The sequence below is a fragment of the Triticum urartu genome, chromosome 4A (assembly GCF_056163025.1).
Source record: "Triticum urartu cultivar PI428250 chromosome 4A, HENAU_Tu73, whole genome shotgun sequence".
Lineage (NCBI taxonomy): Eukaryota > Viridiplantae > Streptophyta > Magnoliopsida > Poales > Poaceae > Triticum > Triticum urartu.
This window is the reverse complement of record NC_141876.1, coordinates 200,018,407-200,037,290: the sequence shown is the minus strand read 5'-3', so window position 1 is coordinate 200,037,290 and position 18,884 is coordinate 200,018,407. Positions and strand designations below refer to the sequence as shown.

The 18,884-nt window shown below is 47.6% G+C and overlaps 1 pseudogene; it reads right to left on the bottom strand.

The window, feature by feature from the left end:
• Positions 1-812: 812 nt before the first annotated feature.
• LOC147975369 (uncharacterized) lies at positions 813-2,189 on the bottom strand (annotated as a pseudogene).
• Positions 2,190-18,884: the final 16,695 nt, after the last annotated feature.

Below are 18,884 nucleotides of genomic sequence, written 5' to 3'. Positions count from 1 at the left end.
GCTAGACATATTCAGGGTTCTGCGAAACCAGTACATCCATCATCGGCAGATACGATCATTGTTTTTGTCTTGCGGGTCCGTTATTAGGTTGAAATCCCCAATAACTCACCATGGCCCTAGCATTGTGTTATGGATGTCAGCAAGTTCGATGAGAAAAGCTTGCTTCCGCGGGTCATCATGTGGTCCGTAGACCGTGGTCAGGGACCAAGGCTGGCCTCCGTCAACCGGCGAGAACCTTGCAGTGATGGAGAATTTTCTCACATTGATGTCTGAAGCCGCATACCGATCAGACCTCCAGCCTAGCAGTACTCCACCTCGCGTGCCCTCTGCATTGAGTGCGGCATGCCGGTCCAAACGCGTGTGAAATATCTCACTACGATCACGATCAGTGAACGAGTCGAGCTTGGACTCTTGCAAGCAAACGATAGAATAGGCCAAGGTGTCGAGAAGTGAGTGAATAGACACGCGTCTAGCAGCATCATTAAGATCTATAACATTCCAACTGATGACAGATAGATGTTCATTCATGGGAAACAAATGAAGCTACAGAGAGATAGATAGGCGGGGGTTGCGCAAGTTCCCCACAGCAGGATACATACTGCATGCAGATAGTGCAGGGCAGCCACACAGCGCACAAACCAGAAAGAAAAGGCAGCAACATGAGAGCACTAATCATGGAAACTAAGAAGTCATCAGGTTCAGCAGCCGCAACATCGGTGTTCAGGCGGCATGGCCTGCCAGCTCCTCCAATATCGCTTGGAGTTCTGCATCAGGTAGGCGCAACTGCGAGGGAGAAGCCAGCCTAGCTATCTTCACAATTTTTGCCACATTCTCCGGGGGCATGGGTTCGCGGAAGAACTGAACATAGGCGAGGAGGGCGTTGTGAATTCTTCGGCCTTTCTGATGATGCCGAGCTCGACACAGATGCCGGCTTGGGTGCGCCTGGTGGACGATAGACTTGAGCGCAGCCGCATCAGCCTCGTGCTCTGCCTGGACGCCTTCACCGTGCCTATGATCCGCTGCCGGAGTGGCTTGGCAGATCGCTTCGTGGATGCCGCTGTCGGAGCACCCAACACCGAGGTGGAGAGCAGGGTAGCAATCTTGCTGACAAACACCCGTTGCTCATCTATGTGCAGCTGTGCCACGTTGGTTGTGATCGCCGCCACCAACCCAGGCCTAGTCAGGTTGGCCTCGGCCAGCGCGCTCCTAGCACGTTGCTCTTCGATGGATTGCAACTGCAGGCCTAGCATTGCGCATTGCCTGCTGACGCATGTTACGAAAGAAGCGCTTGCGCACCCCACCACGCTTGTCGCGGCGACGACTACTGTCACCCCATCTCCCTCATCATCGTCACTCCGACGGCCGCCAAAATGAGCGGAGCTTGAACCCACCGATCGGGCCCTGTCATCTCCGTCCCGCGTGCCGAAGCGCCACTTGCCCTTGAAGCGATAGGTGTGCGGCCACTCCTTGCGCTCGCCGTGCACGGGGGAGGCCGAGGGCGAGATCAGCGTATAGTCCTTGACCACGTCTAGGTGGATCAGCACCGGGAAGGATGGGCCTTCCTTGCCCTCCTCCGCACGAGTGCCTTCGGGGAGGAACTCACGTGGTCGGACGATGTCAGGGCGGTGCATCACGTTGAAGTCGGAGGCCCGCGGGATTTTTTCGGGGTGCCAAGTCCAGAGCCAGGCAAAGAGCGCTGAGTAGTTGGCCTTGGTGGTGGACTACCGCTCGATGAGGTCCAGATCCCAGTCCTTGCCGATCACCTCCTGCACGCTATTCCAGTCCCACTAGGTCAGTGGTAGCCTCTTGATGGCCACTCGGCAATAGTAACGCCAAATGCGACTGCTGCCCGGCGGGGGGAGCCATGGCCGGAACTTGAACTGCACACCAGCCACCTCAATGCCACGCCGCTCGAGGGCAAGGTCTCTCTGAGCATGGCGGAACGTGGTGAGGAGGTAGTCGTCGGGGTAGAACGGAGCCGCGGCGATGTCGCTCCAGGGAAAGCCGAAGTCTCGCTCCACCGCGCGCGCCACCATGTCGGCGGTGATGCCGGAGCAGTGGACGACCGCAGTCAGGATGAGCGCGGACGAGCGGAGGTGATGGGCCTCAGCCTCCATGGCCGGGGTGCTGACCACTGTGCAGCTGGAGTTGGTCGACCTCCGTGACGCCTCTCCCGGTATGTAGGCCATAGACACTGCCGAAGACGTGGTGCGGCGCACCGTAGTGGTCGGGACCGGAGGCGGCGGCGAAGCCAAGCGCTGTGCCGCAGCAGGACCGGAAGGAGGCGGTGGCAGCACGGTCGAACTCGGGGACGCTGCAGACACAGCAGATTGCGAGGGGGGACAGGTGGAGTCGGTGGTGGAGACCTGGAGAAGTGCTTGTTCTTCAGGTGCTCGAGGCAGCCACGCTCGAGATGACCAGGACGCTTGTAGGTGTAGCAGATAATAGGGTCACGGCACTCGAAATATATGTGCCTAGAGCCAAGACAGCGGTAGCACAAATTGCCAAAGTGTCTCATGAATGCTTATGAAGCGGCAGACGAGACCGGACGATAATGGCGCGGATCTTTTGGATACTGGGAGGCATCGCGAGCCTGGCGCCACGCCAGCTTCTGGGCATGTAGAGAGGAGACCTGAGTCCATCCCTCACCGTGAGCACCCGCATTAGATGCCAGAGCGGGAGGCGCGAGCGAGGAGCAGATCACCGGATCAGCCGAAGGAATCGCCGTCCCAGGGCAAGCCGCAGGCGCGCATGCGAAGATCGCAGGCGGAGGCACCGAGCGGGTCGCCAGTCCGGACGCAGGCGCATCTGCGCGACCAGGCGCCACCATGATGGACTGCAACCGTGGCCTGGCAGAAGCAGCCACTGCTGCGGCCCAAGACGGGGGGAGCACTGCGGCAGACGGACAAGGGGCTGGCAGCGAGCAAGAAGTAGGAGGAGAGGAATCACTCACCCGGAGCTCGCTATAACTCACCTCCCGCAGAGCCACACATGGGAAGATCCGCCCGAAAACCTCGTCAACGAACGGCGCCGAGGCATCCGCTGCCTCCTGCAGTGCTACGCATGGAAGCACGCGGCCGGAGACGCCATCAATGATGGATGGCGAAGCAGCGCATGGCACGGTGGCTGGGGCAGCCGGGGAAGGCGCAAGCGGCGGAGGTGCTCGAGACCGCTCGCAAGCGGCCGGAGACCGCTCCATCCCACTCGGTGGTGCCCCTGCTTCGCTCCCCACTGGCTCGGTTTTGCGTTGCTGCTTGCTCTGGGCTGATGGGTTGCCGTATTGAGCTCCATTTAACTTGTAGTTTTGCTTGTGCACTTTGCCATGCCATGCATAATTAAACCGTACATGCATCATACTTGGTTGTGCATCATGCCATGTTCATGTGATGGTTGTTTACTATGTTGCTTGCTTCTTTCCGGGTAGCTTCTCTCGTTAACTTCAGTTTCGTTCCGGAGTTGTGAGGATTCGTTCGACTACGTCCGATTGTCTTCTTCATGGACTTGTTCTTCTTCCTTGCGGGATCTCAGGCAAGATGACCATACCCTCGAAATCAATTCTATCTTTTCTTGCTAGTTGCTCGCTCTATTGCCATGCCGCGCTACCTACCACTTGCTATTTCATGCCTCCCTTATTGCCATGTCAAGCCTCTAACCCACCTTTCCTAGCAAACCGTTGTTTGGCTATGTTACCGCTTTTGCTCAGCCCCTCTTATAGCGTTGTTAGTTGCAGGAGAAGATGAAGTTTGTTCCATGTTGGAACCTGGTTATTGTTGGGATATAACAATATCTCTTATTTTCATTAATGCATCTATATACTTGGTAAAGGGTGGAAGGCTCGGCCTTATGCCTGGTGTTCTGTTCCACTCTTGCCGCCCTAGTTTCCATCATACCGGTGTTTATGTTCCTTGATTTTGCGTTTCTTATATGGTTGGGTGTTATGGGGACCCCTTGACAGTTCACTTTGAATAAAACTCCTCCAGCAAGGCCCAACCTTGCTATTACCATTTGCCTCACCACCACCTACTTTTCCCTTGGGAGTCACGCTCCCGTGGGTCATCTTTATTTTAACCCCCCCCCCCGGCCAGTGCTTGTCTAAGTGTTGGTCCGCACCTGTCAGCCGCCGGAGGCCACCAGGGGCAACTCTGGGCTGGCCTACCGGAAGTTTGGACAATCCGGTGTTGCCCTGAGAACGAGATATCTGCAACTCCTATCGGGATGTCGGCGCATCGGGCGGTCTTGCTGGTCTTGTTTTACCATTGTCGAAATGACTTGTAACTGGGATTCCAAGTCTGATCGGGTCTTCCTAGGAGAAGGAATATCCTTCGTTGACCGTGAGAGCTTGTGATGGGCTAAGTTGGGACAACCCTGCAGGGTTTGAACTTTCGAAATTCGTGCCTGCGGTTATGGGCAGATGGGAATTTGTTAATATTCGGTTGTAGAGAACTTGACAATTAACTTAATTAAAATGAATCAACCGCGTGTGTAGCCGTGATGGTCTCTTTCCGGTGGAGTCCGGAAAGTGACATGGTTCTTGTGTTATGGTTGTGCGTAAGTAGTCTCAGGATCACTTCTTGATCACTTCTAGCTTCAAGACCGTTGTGTTGCTTCTCTTCTCGCTCTCATTTGCGTATGTTAGCCACCATATATGCTTAGTGCTTGCTGCAGCTCCACCTCACTACCCTTTCCTACCCATAAGCTTAAATAGTCTTGATCTCGCGGGTGTGAGATTGCTGAGTCCTCGTGACTCACATATACTTCCAAACAGTTGCACGTGCCGATGATACCAGTGCAGATGTCGCAACTGAGCTCAAGTGGGAGCTCGATGAAGATCGTGTTCGTTGTGTTGTTTCGTTTCCAGTTGATCAGTAGTGGAGCCCAGTTGGGACGATCGGGGATCTAGCATTTGGGGTTGTCTTATTTTATTTTGGTTCCGTAGTCGGACCTTGATTGTATTCTGGTTGATGTATGTTTAACTTGTATTTGTGTGAAGTGGCGATTGTAAGCCAACTCTTTATCCCTTTCGTATTCAGTACATGGGATGTGTAAAGATTACCCCTCTTTCGACATGCCTACCATACGGTTATGCCTCTAAGTCGTGCCCCGAAACGTGGGAGATATGGCCGCATCGTGGGTGTTACACAGTGACTATCTTGCCAGATGGGTGTGTAAGCTGAATAGACTTGGTGCAACAATCGATCTTGGTGTGATGAGCTGTCATCCAGTCCATACCCAAGATGATGCTAATATCTATAGACTTGAGGGCTATAAGAGATGCAAGGAATACAAGTCTGTCAACAAGGATTTTATTACCATGGTTTACACTAGAAGTTTGCCATTTGGATCTAGGAGTTTGAATGACTAGTGGAGAAGGCATATCACAAAATGACATGGTGTGCAAGCTCGCATAGCTTTTGATATGTCTCCAACGTATCTATAATTTTTGATTGTTCCATGCTATTATATTATCTATTTTGGATGTTTTATATGCATTATTATGCTATTTTGTATTATTTTTGGGACTAACCTATTAACCCAGAGCCTAGTGCTAGTTTATGTATTTTCCTTGTTTTAGAGTTTCGCAGAAAAGGAATATCCAACGGAGTCCAAATGGAATAAAACTTTCGCGATGATTTTCTTGGACCAGAAGACATCCACAGGACTTGGAGTACACGTCAGGGAAGCGACGAGGCACCCACATGTACGGACGGCGCGCCCGGGGCGATAGGGCACACCCCCACCCTTGTGGGCCCCTCGTGACTCCATCGACCTATTTATTCCGCCTATATATTCTCCAATATTCCCAAGCCAACCAGGAGAGCCACGAAAACACTTTTCCACCATGACAACCTTTTGTACCCGTGAGATCCCATCTAGGGGCCCTTTCCGGCGTCCTGCTAGAGGGGGATTCTATCACGGAGGGCCTCTACATCGACACCATTGCCTCTCCGATGAAGCGTGAGTAGTTTACCTCAGACCTACAGGTCCATAGCTAGTAGCTAGATGGCTTCTTCTCTCTCTTTGATTCTCAATACCATGTTCTCCTCGATGTTCTTGGAGATCTATCCGATGTAATACTCTTTTGCGGTGTGTTTGCCAAGATACGATGAATTCTAGATTTATGATCAGCTTATCTATGAATATTATTTGAATCTCCTCTGAATTCTTATATGCATGATTTGATATATTTGCAAGTCTCTTTGAACTATCGATTTGGTTTGGCCAACTAGATTGGTTTTTCTTACAATGGGAGAAGTGCTTAGCTTTGGGTTCAATCTTGCGGTGCTCGATCCCAGTGACAGAAGGGGAACCAAGACGTATTGTATTGTTGCCACCGAGGATAACAAGATGGGTTTTCATCATATTGCTTGAGTTTATCCCGCTACATCATGTCATCTTACTTAATTCATTACTCTGTTCTATGAACTTAATACTCTAGATGCAGGCAGGAGTAGGTCGATGTGTGGATTAATAGTAGTAGATGCAGGCAGGAGTCGGTCTACTTGATACAGACGTGATGCCTATATTCATGATCATTGCCTTAGATATCGTCATAATTAAACGCTTTTCTATCAATTGCTCGGCAGTAATTTGTTCACCCACCACAAAATTTTCTATCTTGAGAGAAGCCTCTAGTGAAACCTATGGCCCCGGGTCTATTTTCCATCATATAAGTTTCTGATCTACAATTTTAGTTTCCTATTTAATTTCCATGCAATCTTTTACTTTCCATTACATAAACCAAAAAATACCATAAATATTACTTTACCGTTTATCCAACTCTATCAGATCTCACTTTGCAAATAATTGTGAAGGGATTGACAACCCCTTATTGCGTTGGGTGCAAGTTGGTGTTTGTTTGTGTAGGTATTCGGTGACTTGCGCATTTTCTCCTACTGGATTGATACCTTGGTTCTCAAAACTGAGGGAAATACTTACTCTACTTTGCTGCATCACCCTTTCCTCTTCAAGGGAAAAACCGACACATGCTCAAGAAGTAGCACGAGGAATTTCTGGCGCCGTTGCCGGGGAGATCTACGCCAAGTTAAGACATACCAAGTACCGATCATAAACTCTCATCTCTCGCATTACATTATTTGCCATTCGCCTCTCATTTTCCTCTCCCCCACTTCTAAAACGATTTTTGAAAAGATTTGTCGTTTCTTCGCCCCTCTTCCACCCGTCTCCTCCGTGTGCCTTTGGTGTTCTCGTGTGTTTAAACGCCCGATTAGCTCTTATGGCTAGTCCTCCCATTATTGTGGGCACTCCTGATAATGAAGTCCTCAATTTCAAACAAAGGGAAGGAGAAAATTTGAAAGATGCTTGGTATAGAATTTGCAATGCTCAAAATAGATCTACTCGAAAGCAATCTACTGTTGTTCTTCTTCGCAATTTTTATGTAGGTGTTACTCCTCGGAATAGATATGTTCTAGATACCATTACTGGAAGAAATTTCTTGGGGAGCCATATTTTTGATTCTTAAAATGCTATGATAGATTTGCTAGGTCCCCCACCTCTTTTGGTTAACGGTACAGTTTTAACTTTCGAGCATGTGATGCAAAGACTTGATATTATTGAGAATAAAATTGCTACCGTTGAGTTGATTGAAAATTTGGATAAAAAAGTCATAATAAGATTACTCAATATGGATTTAAAGTAGGAGTTACCTTAAAAAATTTAAGGGAAAAGGAACCAATAGTTATTGAAAAGATAGATCAAGATTCTACTAGAATTGGCAACCTTGAAGATATTATTATCAACTTAGGTTCCGCTTTTTCTTCCGTTAAAACTACTCAAAATCTTCCTCCTACTAAGATTGCCAAGTTTACTTATGTTCCTAAGAAGAAGGGTGAATCTTCGAGTAAAGACAATGAATATTTCAAAGCGATAAGTATTCACCCTAATTTTCCCGATATTGTGAAGGAACCCATTGTCATGAATGAATTTCTTGATTTCTTGCCTAGGAGTTAAATCATTGATAAAACCAAAGAATCTCCTAAGAATCATAGGTGTGTAATTGAAGAATTGCATACCAAAGATGACAGTATCTAGATCTATTCGTGTTTTATGCCTAGCTAAGGGCATTAAACAATAGCGCTTGTTGGGAGGCAACCCAATTTTATTTTTTAGTTTTTGCTTTTTAGGTTCTGTTTTGCATTAAATAATTCATCTACTCTCTGGTTAGATGTGGTTTTGTGTTTTAATTAGTGTTTGTGCCAAGTAAGACCTTTGTGATAGCTTACGGTGATAGTTAATTTGATCTTGCTGAAAAACAGAAACTTTGGCGCTTAGGAAATTAATTTTCATTTTTAGAGAGAGGACGATAAAATACTTATTCTTTTTTACAAAATATTAATAAACAAATTTCTTAGGTCTTCCTAATTTGTCAGAATTTTTGGAGTTACCGAAGTATTCGAAATCTCTAGATTGTTACAGACTATTCTATTTTTGACAGGTTCTGTTTTCTTTGTGTTGTTTGCTTATTTTGATGAATCTATGGCTAGTATCGGGTGGTATGAACCATGGAAAAGTTGGAATATAGTGTATATTACACCAATATAAATAAATAATGTGTTTACAACAGTACCAAAAGTGGTGATTTATTTTCATATACTAACGGAGCTTACGAGATTTTCTGTTGAGTTTTGTGTTGTGAAGTTTTCAAGTTTTGGGTAAGGTTTTGATGGACTATGGAATAAGGAGTGGCAAGAGCCTAAGCTTGGGGATTCCAAGGCACCCCAAGGTAAAATTCAAGGATACCAAGAGCCAAAGATTGGGGATGCCCAGGAAGGCATCCCCTCTTTCGCCTTCATCTATCGGTAACTTCACTTGAGGATATATTTTTATTCACCACATGATATGTGTTTTGCTTGGAGCGTCTTGCATAATTTTACTCTTTGCTTTTTAGTTTGCCACAATCATTCTTACTATACATGACTTTTGAGAGAGACACACTTGAATCGTGATTTATTAGAATACTCTTTCTGCTCCACTTATATCTTTTGAGCTAGGCAATATTGCTCTAGTGCTTCACTTATATCTTTTAGAGTACGGTGGTGGTTTTATTTTATAGAAATTGATGAACTCTCGTGCTTCACTTATATTATTTTGAGAGTCTCTGAACAACATGGTAATTTTCTTTGGTTATAAAGTCCTAATATGACATGCATCCAAGAGGGATATAATAAAAACTTTCATATAAAGTGCATTGAATACTATGAGAAGTTTGATTCCTTATGATTGTTTTGAAACATGAAGATGGTGATATTAGAGTCATGCTAGTGAGTAGTTGTGAATTTGAGAAATACTTGTGTTAAAGTTTGTGATTCCCGTAGCATGCACGTATGGTGAATTGTTATGTGATGAAGTCGGAGCATGATTTATTTATTGATTGTCTTCCTTATGAGTGGCAGTCGGGGACGAGCAATGGTATTTTCCTACCAATCTATCGCCCTAGGAGCATGCGCGTAGTACTTCGTTACGATAACTAATAGATTTTTGCAATAAGTATATGAGTTCTTTATGACTAATGTTGAGTCCATAGATTATACGCACTCTCACCCTAGCACCATTGCTAGTCTCTCTTGTGCCGCGCAACTTTCGCCGGTACCATACACCACCATATACCTTTCTCAAAACAACCACCATACCAACCTATTATGGCATTTCCATATCCATTCCGAGATATATTTCCATGCAACTTTCCACCGTTCCATTTACTATGACACGCTCCATCATTGTAATATTGCTATGCATGATCATGTAGTTGACATCATATTTGTGGCAAAGCCACCATTCATAATTCTTTCATACATGTCACTCTTGATTCACTACACATCCTGGTACACCGCTAGAGGCATTCACATAGAGTCATATTTTGCTCTAAGTATCAAGTTGTAATTCTTGAGTTGTAAGTAAATAAAAGTGTGATGATCTTCATTATTAGAGCATTGTCCCCGGTGAGGAAAGGATGATGGAGACTATGATTCCCCCACAAGTCGGGATGAGACTCTGGACAAAAAAAAGAGACCAGAAAAATGAGAGAAGGCACAAATAAAAAAAGAGAGAAAAGAGAGAAGGGGCAATGCTACTATCCTTTTACCACACTTGTGCTTCAAAGTAGCACCATGATCTTCATGATAGAGTCTCCTATATTGTCACTTCCATATACTAGTGGGAATTTTTCATTATAGAACTTGGCTTGTAAATTCGAGTGATGGGCTTCCTCAAATTGCCCTAGGTCTTCATGAGCAAGGAAGTTGGATGCACACCCACTTAGTTTCTTTTTGAGCTTTCATAAACTTATAGCTCTAGTGCATCCGTTGCATGGCAATCCCTACTCACTCAAATTGATATCTATTAATGGGCATCTCCATAGCCCGTTGATACACCTAGTTGATGTGAGACTATCTCCTTTTTGTCTTCTGCACAACCACCGTCTATTCCACCTATAGTGCTATGTCCATGGCTCACGCTCATGTATTGCGTGAAAGTTGAAAAAATTTGAGAACATCAAAAGTATGAAACAATTGCTTGGCTTGTTATCGGGGTTGTGCATGATTTAAATATTCTCTGTGATGAATATGGAGTATAGGCAGACTATACAATTTTGTAGGATAAGCTTTCTTTGGGCATGTTATTTTGAGAAGAGATAATTACTTTGTTAGTATGCTTGAAACATTATTGTTTTTATGTCAATATTAAAATTTTGTTTTGAATCATATGGATCTGAACATTCATGCCACAATAAAGAAATTACATGGATAAATATGTTAGGTAGCATTCCACATAAAAAATTCTTTTTTATCATTTACCTACTCCAGGACGAGCATGAATTAAGCTTGGGGATGCTTGATACGTCTCCATCGTATCTATAATTTTTGATTGTTCCATGCTATTATATTATCTGTTTTGGATATTTTATATGCATTATTCGCTATTTTATATTATTTTTGGGACTAACCTATCAACCTAGAGCCCAGTGCCAATTTCTGTTTTTTCCTTGTTTTAGAGTTTCGCAGAAAAGGAATATCAAACAGAGTCCAAACGGAATAAAACTTTCGCGATGTTTTCCTTGGACTAGAAGACATCCAGAGGACTTGGAATACACGTCATGGAAGCCACGAGGCACCCACAAGGATGGTGGGTGCACCCAGGGGGGTAGGGCGCGCCCCCACCCTTGTGGGCCCCTCGTGACTCCATCGACCTCTTTATTCTGCCTACATATTCTCAAATATTCCCAAACCAAACAAGAGAGCCACGAAAACACTTCTCCACCACCGCAACCTTCTATACCCATGAGATCCCATCTAGGGGCATTTTCTGGCGTCCTGTCGGAGGGGGATTCGATCACGGAGGGCTTCTACATCAACAGTATTGCCTCTCCGATGAAGCGTGAGTAGTTTACCTCAGACCTATGGGTCTATAGCTTGTAGCTAGATGGTTTGTTCTCTCTCTTTGATTCTCAGTACCATGTTATCCTCGATGTTCGTGGAGATCTATCCGATGTATTACTCTTTTGCGGTGTGTTTGCCGAGACTCGATGAATTGTGGATTTATGATTAGCTTATCTATGAATATTATCTGAATCTCCTCTGAATTCTTATATGCATGATTTGATATCTTTGCAAGTCTCTTCGAACTATCTATTTGGTTTGGCCAACTAGATTGGTTTTTCTTGCAATGGGAGAAGTGCTTAGCTTTGGTCTCAATCTTGCGGTGCTCGATCCCAGTGATAGAAGGGGTACTGACACGTATTTTATTGTTGCCACCAAGGAAAACAAGATGTGGTTTTCATCATATTGCTTGAGTTTATCCCGCTACATCATGTCATCTTACTTGATGCGTTACTTTGTTCTATGAACTTAATACTCTAGATGTAGGCAGGAGTCGGTCTATGTGTGGAGTAATAGTAGTAGATGCAGGCAGGAGTCGGTCTACTTGATACAAACGTGATGCTTATATTCATGATCATTGCCTTAAATATCGTCATAATTATGCACTTTTCTATCAATTGCTCAGCAGTAATTCATTCACCCACCGTAATATTTTTCTATCTTGAGAGAAGCCTCTAGTGAAACCTATGGCCCCCGGGTCTATTTTCCATCATATAAGTTTCTGATCTACAATTTTAGTTTCCTATTTACTTTCTTTGCAATCTTTTACCTTCCATTCCATAAACCAAAAAAATACCAAAATTTACCGTTTATCCATCTCTATCAGATCTCACTTTGCAAATAACCGTGAAGGGATTAACAACCACTAATCGCGTTCGGTGCAAGTTGGTGTTTGTTTGTGCAGGTATTTGGTGACTTGCGCATTGTCTCCTACTGGATTGATACCTTGTTTCTCAAAACTGAGGGAAATACTTACTCTACTTTGCTGTCGGCCTCTTGGGAACGGGGGTACCCAGAATTGCCTGCATGCGGCCCACAGTGTGGCCCCGTCGACGACCCGGTATGTCCCAGCTTCAACATTAACAACTCAAGACCCTCATGGGGGGCCAAGCCCCGCGAGGCGGATGACACCAAGACCTCCGTGGGGGGCGGCCTTACCAGGCTAGCTCCCGAGGAGCGGAGATATCTATGCAAGATGCATCTCGCGAGGTTCACATGACGTGAGCCATGACGACCAAGGCCAGACGGGTGCCAGCGGGCGGAGGGTACCAGTTTCCTCTTTGGTGCTAAGGAGGCAAGCGCAGGCATGGGGTCCCGAGGAATCAAGAAAAGGTTTCCATATCGGTGCAACAACACCCAGACCGCCAGGACAGCAGGATGGAGGTCATCACGGAGCCCAGCGCGGCGTCACCACCAGAGGCTTTTGCTGGTGAAGACTAGTTTTGTCAGGATAACTTGTACTAGTTGTCTCCCTTCGAATTTGGCCATTGTGGGATCCCTTCTAGCCTATATTTGGGAAGAGGACCAAGGCCACTATAAATAGGACTGAGCCACCACCATGGAGGGGGGATCCATTCCACCCTGACCAGCTCACCAGCTCATCGAGTGCAAGAACACCTCACCTCCTGAGGCTGTTCAACCACTGTACTAGTTTATCCCCAGCCCCTTGAGGCAATCCACCACAAAGCTGGAGTAGGGTATTACACCGCAAGGTGGCCCGAACCAGGATAAACTGTTGTGTCTCTTGTCCCTTGGGTTCGTCGAGCTAGGCCTTGGAATCGTTGAGCGGGAAGACTGGGGAGGACGAGTTCTTCGCACACACCCCAGTGTTCGAGCCTCTCAAGGGTCCGCAGAACCCCAAATCCGACATTTGGCGCACCAGGTAGGGGTGCGTCGGAGCCTCTCTTCCGCCGATTGACTCGACGGTGCTCCACCGCTCCCATGGCTGATGCTCGTCGAGCCCGTGCTGAGCCTCGGGCCGCTCTCGCCTCTCGCGTTGCCTAGACGGCGCCTGCCAGCAGGCCTCCCCGTCGTTCCCCATCGCCTGCCGCCAACGCCGCCACCGGCCCGGCGGGGCACGAGCAGCAAGCTTCGTCGCTGCACTCCGTGTGGCGTGATGGGCACACGTCCACCCCGTAGCTGACTCCGGCTGGTTCTTCATCTCACACTCATCGCGGGCTGGCGAACGCGCAGGCTGCGCTGCTCATGGCACGCGAGCTCCTGCACTACCTCCCAGTCGACGACTTCTACAAAGACTCGCTGGACTGCATCGCCGAGCTTGTTAGCGCCGCTGGGGGCTCTCTTGCACCGTCCCTCTCACTGCCTCGCCCGCTGCCTACCACGGGCGACATAGCCCATGGAGTGCCTCCGCCATCACCCTGTCAAGACGTCGCCCTCGGACCAAGGCGTGCGGTCCCACGGTGTGACCCGCCGCGCAGGGTGCCCGCGCATGAAGAAGAAAGCTGCCAGGAGGTCAAGTGGCCGCAAGAAGGTGCTCCAGCACTCCCTGCACCACCACGTCAGGACCACGTGCCGCCTATGATGGTGGTGCGTGAGCACCAAGATCAGGCTCCACCGCCAGGCCGGGCTCCGGTTACAACTGCGGGCCGCCGAGCCTTTACTCCCGAGCTACGCAGCGTCGTATGGCCGGGGAAGTTCAAGCCCGAGATGCCTCCACGCTACGACGGCACCCCGACCCTACGGAGTTCCTGCAACTCTAAGAGCTGAGCATCGAGGCGGCTATGACGCACCAAGACCGGCACTCCAGATGCCTTCCATGGATTGAGAGATTCGTCGTGTGATTTGTTTGGTTCGTTGCATTAATCATTGCATCATTGGCATTGCATCATGTCATCTTGCAATCCATTTTAAAACTCAACTAAAGAAATTGCATGGATCTTCGGTCCATTTAAACCGAGGGAATTTACAATGTGAATCTCTTTATAACATATACTCCCATTATTATTAGGGAGCTATTATAAATATTCCATTCGTATGGAATCAACCCAAACAAACTTGCATTCTAAATCTCTTCCGTTTCCAGATTCTAGAGTCCTTATCTCATCTCTTTTGGTCTCCATTTAAATTGCTTCCAAATTCAAACAGTTTGAGTGTTATTCAAACTTATTTGAATTTGTATATTCTAAACTCTCTCTGACCATTTTGTTCATTAAATCCTCTATATTTTTCTGTCTCGAGGAAAATATGTCACGTGTGGGAATTCCACTCCTATCCTTCCTCTCTTTTCCTCTAAATTTTTCCTATTCTAAAAAAATTAAAAAAGGAAAGAATTTGGAGGGAGAGAGAGCAGCACAGCCAGTGCCCCTGCTCCCCACAGCCCCCAGGCCGGCCCATTCATTTTCCTCCTAAGGCCCAAGGCCAAACCAGCTCTAACCCTAGGCCCCGACCCTCTCCATCGATCTCTCCCTCTCGCTCCCATGCTCGCTCTCAAGAGGATCCCGATCCCCATGTCCCTCCAGCGCTCCCTCGACCCCCACTCTCCCTCGTCTCCTCCTCTAGTGCCGCCGGCCTCGCACACACACGCACGCATGCCGCAAATCCTGCTCACGCCCGATCTCCTCGCCCGCCTCCTCGTGTACTCAGCGCCGCCGCCTCGTCAGCTCCGCCGCCGGATCCCTCCAGCCGTTGGCCTCAACTCTGGCCTCGTCCAAGCTATCCCGCCATCGCCTGCTGCTCTAGCGAGGCCATGCCTCCCCTTTGCGTCTCCTCCTTGCCTCAACCTCCATATCCGACGACATCCTCAGGATCCGCGGTGGCGACCTCAGCCTCCCCGTGCTCGACCTCGGCCTCCTGTGCTTCGCCCTCTCGCCAGAGAACGCATCGCCGCGTCTCCTTCACCTCCTGCCCGAGGCCCCTACATCAGCCCCGATAGCCACCGTTCCTTGCTGGTGGTCCCCGTTGCCCCGCTACACTGCCTCTGCTTGCTGTCACCGCTATCCTCACTAGCTTCGCGTCCGTGCCGCTGCTGCTGGACTTGGCTACGTACTGCTCCTTTCCTCAACTCGGGTCGGCACCGACCCCGACCCCGACTCCACAACCACCGAACCAGGAACGCCAAGGACATCTTCGGGGTTTTTGCCAAGTCCCGTTCCGATGAACCTACATGCAACACCGACGTCCACGAGCACCTCCTGCTAGGCATCCACTCCGACCACATCAAGCTGGCAAGTCCGAAGACCCCAAGTACCTGACGTCGACGACCCTCAAATTCATCTACGTGGTGACACGCTAAGTACCTTTACCGCCATCTTCATAACCGCCAAGGACGCCAAGGCCCCTTTGTGGATTTCGACAAGTATGAACACCGTCGCAGAAGACCCGTGTACCACAAGCGGCAAGTTCGACTATCGTGGCGTGAACCACTACTTCCACGACGACGTGTGTATCACTACCATCGCCCTCCAAGACCTCGTGGACGTCAAGTTCCTCGCCGTGACCCCGAACATCCACGGAAACTTATGCGACGAAGAACATGAACGACTACCGTCGCCAAGATCGCTAGTACCACTACCATCGCCGAGGATCGATAGTACCACTACTTCCACTACGACCGTCCCGAGAACATCGACTTCCTCTGCATTGCACCAAACCCGAACCGTCTCATTTGCACGCTTCGAAGGTATAACCCCGAGACGACGCCCGTGAAAGAATGCATGTGTGGTATGAGATGCCGTGTTTGCCCCGTGTCCGAGTTGTCGCTTGCACGCTCCTCGTTTGCCTTGCCACTAACTCGTGGGACACCCAGAATCCGGGATCACCCCACCATTTTGCTCAACTCGCTCACGCCCCTTTATTTTTCCATCGGTATCTCAATCGAGATACCGTAACAGATATGTTGCCGTGGCATCATTTTCGGATTCTTAGCCGTGGCACCCCTTTCGTTTCTGCCACGATGACAAATGCTTCATAAAATGCTCTTATCAACATTTTCATAAATATTGCATAAAAATTGCATATGTCATCCGCATCATGTTAACAACATCAAGAATGTTTAAATTGTTGTTTGCTTCATTTGCTAGATATGCACATGGGGATTTTCCGGAATGGTTGTTGTTATTTCCGGCCTCATTTAAACTTTCCTAAATGTTTAGTTTACTTATGCTTCACCTCTTCCCATGTTTAACAACATTTAATATTGTTGGGTACATAAACGGGAGTGAACTAAACAATCGAATGTGGTGTTCCATCAATATGCATCTCGTTGCATATTGAGATCCACTTAACTTGTAGTGTTGGTTGTGCACTTTGCCATGCCATGCATATTTAAACCGCACATGCATCATCCTTGATTGTGCATCATGCCATGTTGATGCTTGGTTGTTTACCATGTTGTTTGCCTCTTTGCGGTGTTGCTTCTTATTGTTAGTTCCGGTAACGTCACGTTTGTGAGGATTCGTTCAACTACGTCCGTTTGGCTTCTTCATGGACTCGTTCTTCTTCCTTGCGGGATCTCAGGCAAGATGATCATACCCTCGATATCACTTCTATCTTTGCTTGCTAATTGTTCGCTCTATCACTATGTCGCGCTACCTACCACTTGTTATATCATGCCTCCCATATTGCCATGTAAAGTCTCTAATCCACTTTTCCTAGCAAACCGTTGTTTGGCTAAGTTACCGCTTTTGCTCAGCCCTTCTTATAGTGTTGGTAGTTGCAGGTGAAGCTGGAGTTTGTTCCATGTTGGAACATGGATATGTTGGGTTATCACATTATATCTTATTTAATTAATGCATCTATGTACTTGGTAAAGGGTGGAAGGCTCGGCCTTATGCCTGGTGTTTTGTTCCACTCTTGCCGCCCTAGTTTCTGTCATACCGGTATTATGTTCCTTGATTTTGCGTTCCTTACGCGGTTGGGTGTTATGGGAACCCCTTGACAGTTCGCTTTGAATAAAACTCCTCCAGCAAGGCCCAACATTGGTTTAAACATTTTCCACCATCACTTATTACTTTTCCCTTAGGAGTCACGCTCCCGAGGGTCATCTTTATTTTAAACCCCCGGGCCAGTGCTCCTCTGAGTGTTGGTCCAACCAGTCAACCGTCGGTGGCCCCCAGGGGCAACTCTGGGCTGGCCTATCAGAAGTTTGGACAATCCGGTGTGCCCTGAGAACGAGATATGTGCAGCTCATATCGGGATTTGTCGTCACATTCGAGCGGCTTTGCTGGTCTTATTTTACCATGGTCGAAATGTCTTGTAACCGGGATTCCGAGCCTGATCGGGTCTTACCGGGAGAAGGAATATCCTTTGTTTACCGTGAGAGCTTGTGATGGGCTAAGTTGGGACACCCCTGTAGGGTATAAACCTTCGAGAGCCGTGCCCACGGTTATGTGGCAGATGGGAATTTGATAATATCCGGTTTTAGATAACTTGACACTTGATTCAATTAAAATGCATCAACCGTGTGTGTAGCCGTGATGGTCTCTTTTCGACGGAGTCCGGGAAGTGAACACGGTCTTGTGTTATGTATGAACGTAAGTAGTTTCAGGATCACTTCTAGCTTCTCGACCGTTGTGTTGCTTCTCTTCTCGCTCTTATTTGCGTATGTTAGCCACCACACTTGCTTAGTGCTCGCTGCAGCTCCACCTCATTACCTTATCCTACCCATAAGCTCAAATAGTCTTGATCTCACGGGTGTGAGATTGCTGAGTCCTCGTGACTCACGGATACTTCCAAACTGTTGCAGGTGCCGATGATACCAGTGCAGGTGGCGCAACCGAGCTCAAGTGGGAGCTCGATGAAGATCTTGGTCGTTGTTATGTGTCTTTTCCGAGTGATCAGTAGTGGTGCCCAGTTGGAACGATCGGGGATCTAGCATTTGGGGTTGTCTTCTTTTATTTTGGTTCCATAGTTGGACCTTGATTGTACTCTAGATGATGATTGTTTAACTTGTTATTTATGTGAAGTGGTGATTGTAAGCCAACTCTTTATTGCTTTCTTATTCAGTATATGGGATTGTGTGAAGATTACCCCACTTGCGACTAAACCACCATGCGGTTATGCCTCTAAGTCATGCCTCGACACGTGGGAGATATAGCCGCATCGTGGGTGTTAAAAGTTGGTAATCAGAGCCATCCCGACTTAGGAGCCCCCTGATTGATCGAATCGCTGACGTTGTTCAGTCTAGAACAAAAATGTTTTGAGTCTTAGGATTATATATATCGGAAAGTAGGATTCTTTTTACTCCTCAGTCCCTTCGTCGCTCTGGTGAGGTATCCTGGCATAGAAGTTTTGACTTTCCTATCTTCAAATTTCACTAATTTTTTTAGGATCACGCGGGTATCCTGGGATGGTTTCGATATTCTTGTCACGAGAACATTGTTCTTGGTGCCTCTTGACATTTAGGGGTTGTGGCAGTGTCCCGTGGAGTTGATCTTTGAGGTGTTGTCGTCACAATTTTATCGTTGCAGTTCTGGAATACCTGAGTTCCCCAACATCGAAAATCTCTTTTATGTAGTTGTTGGTGAGATAACC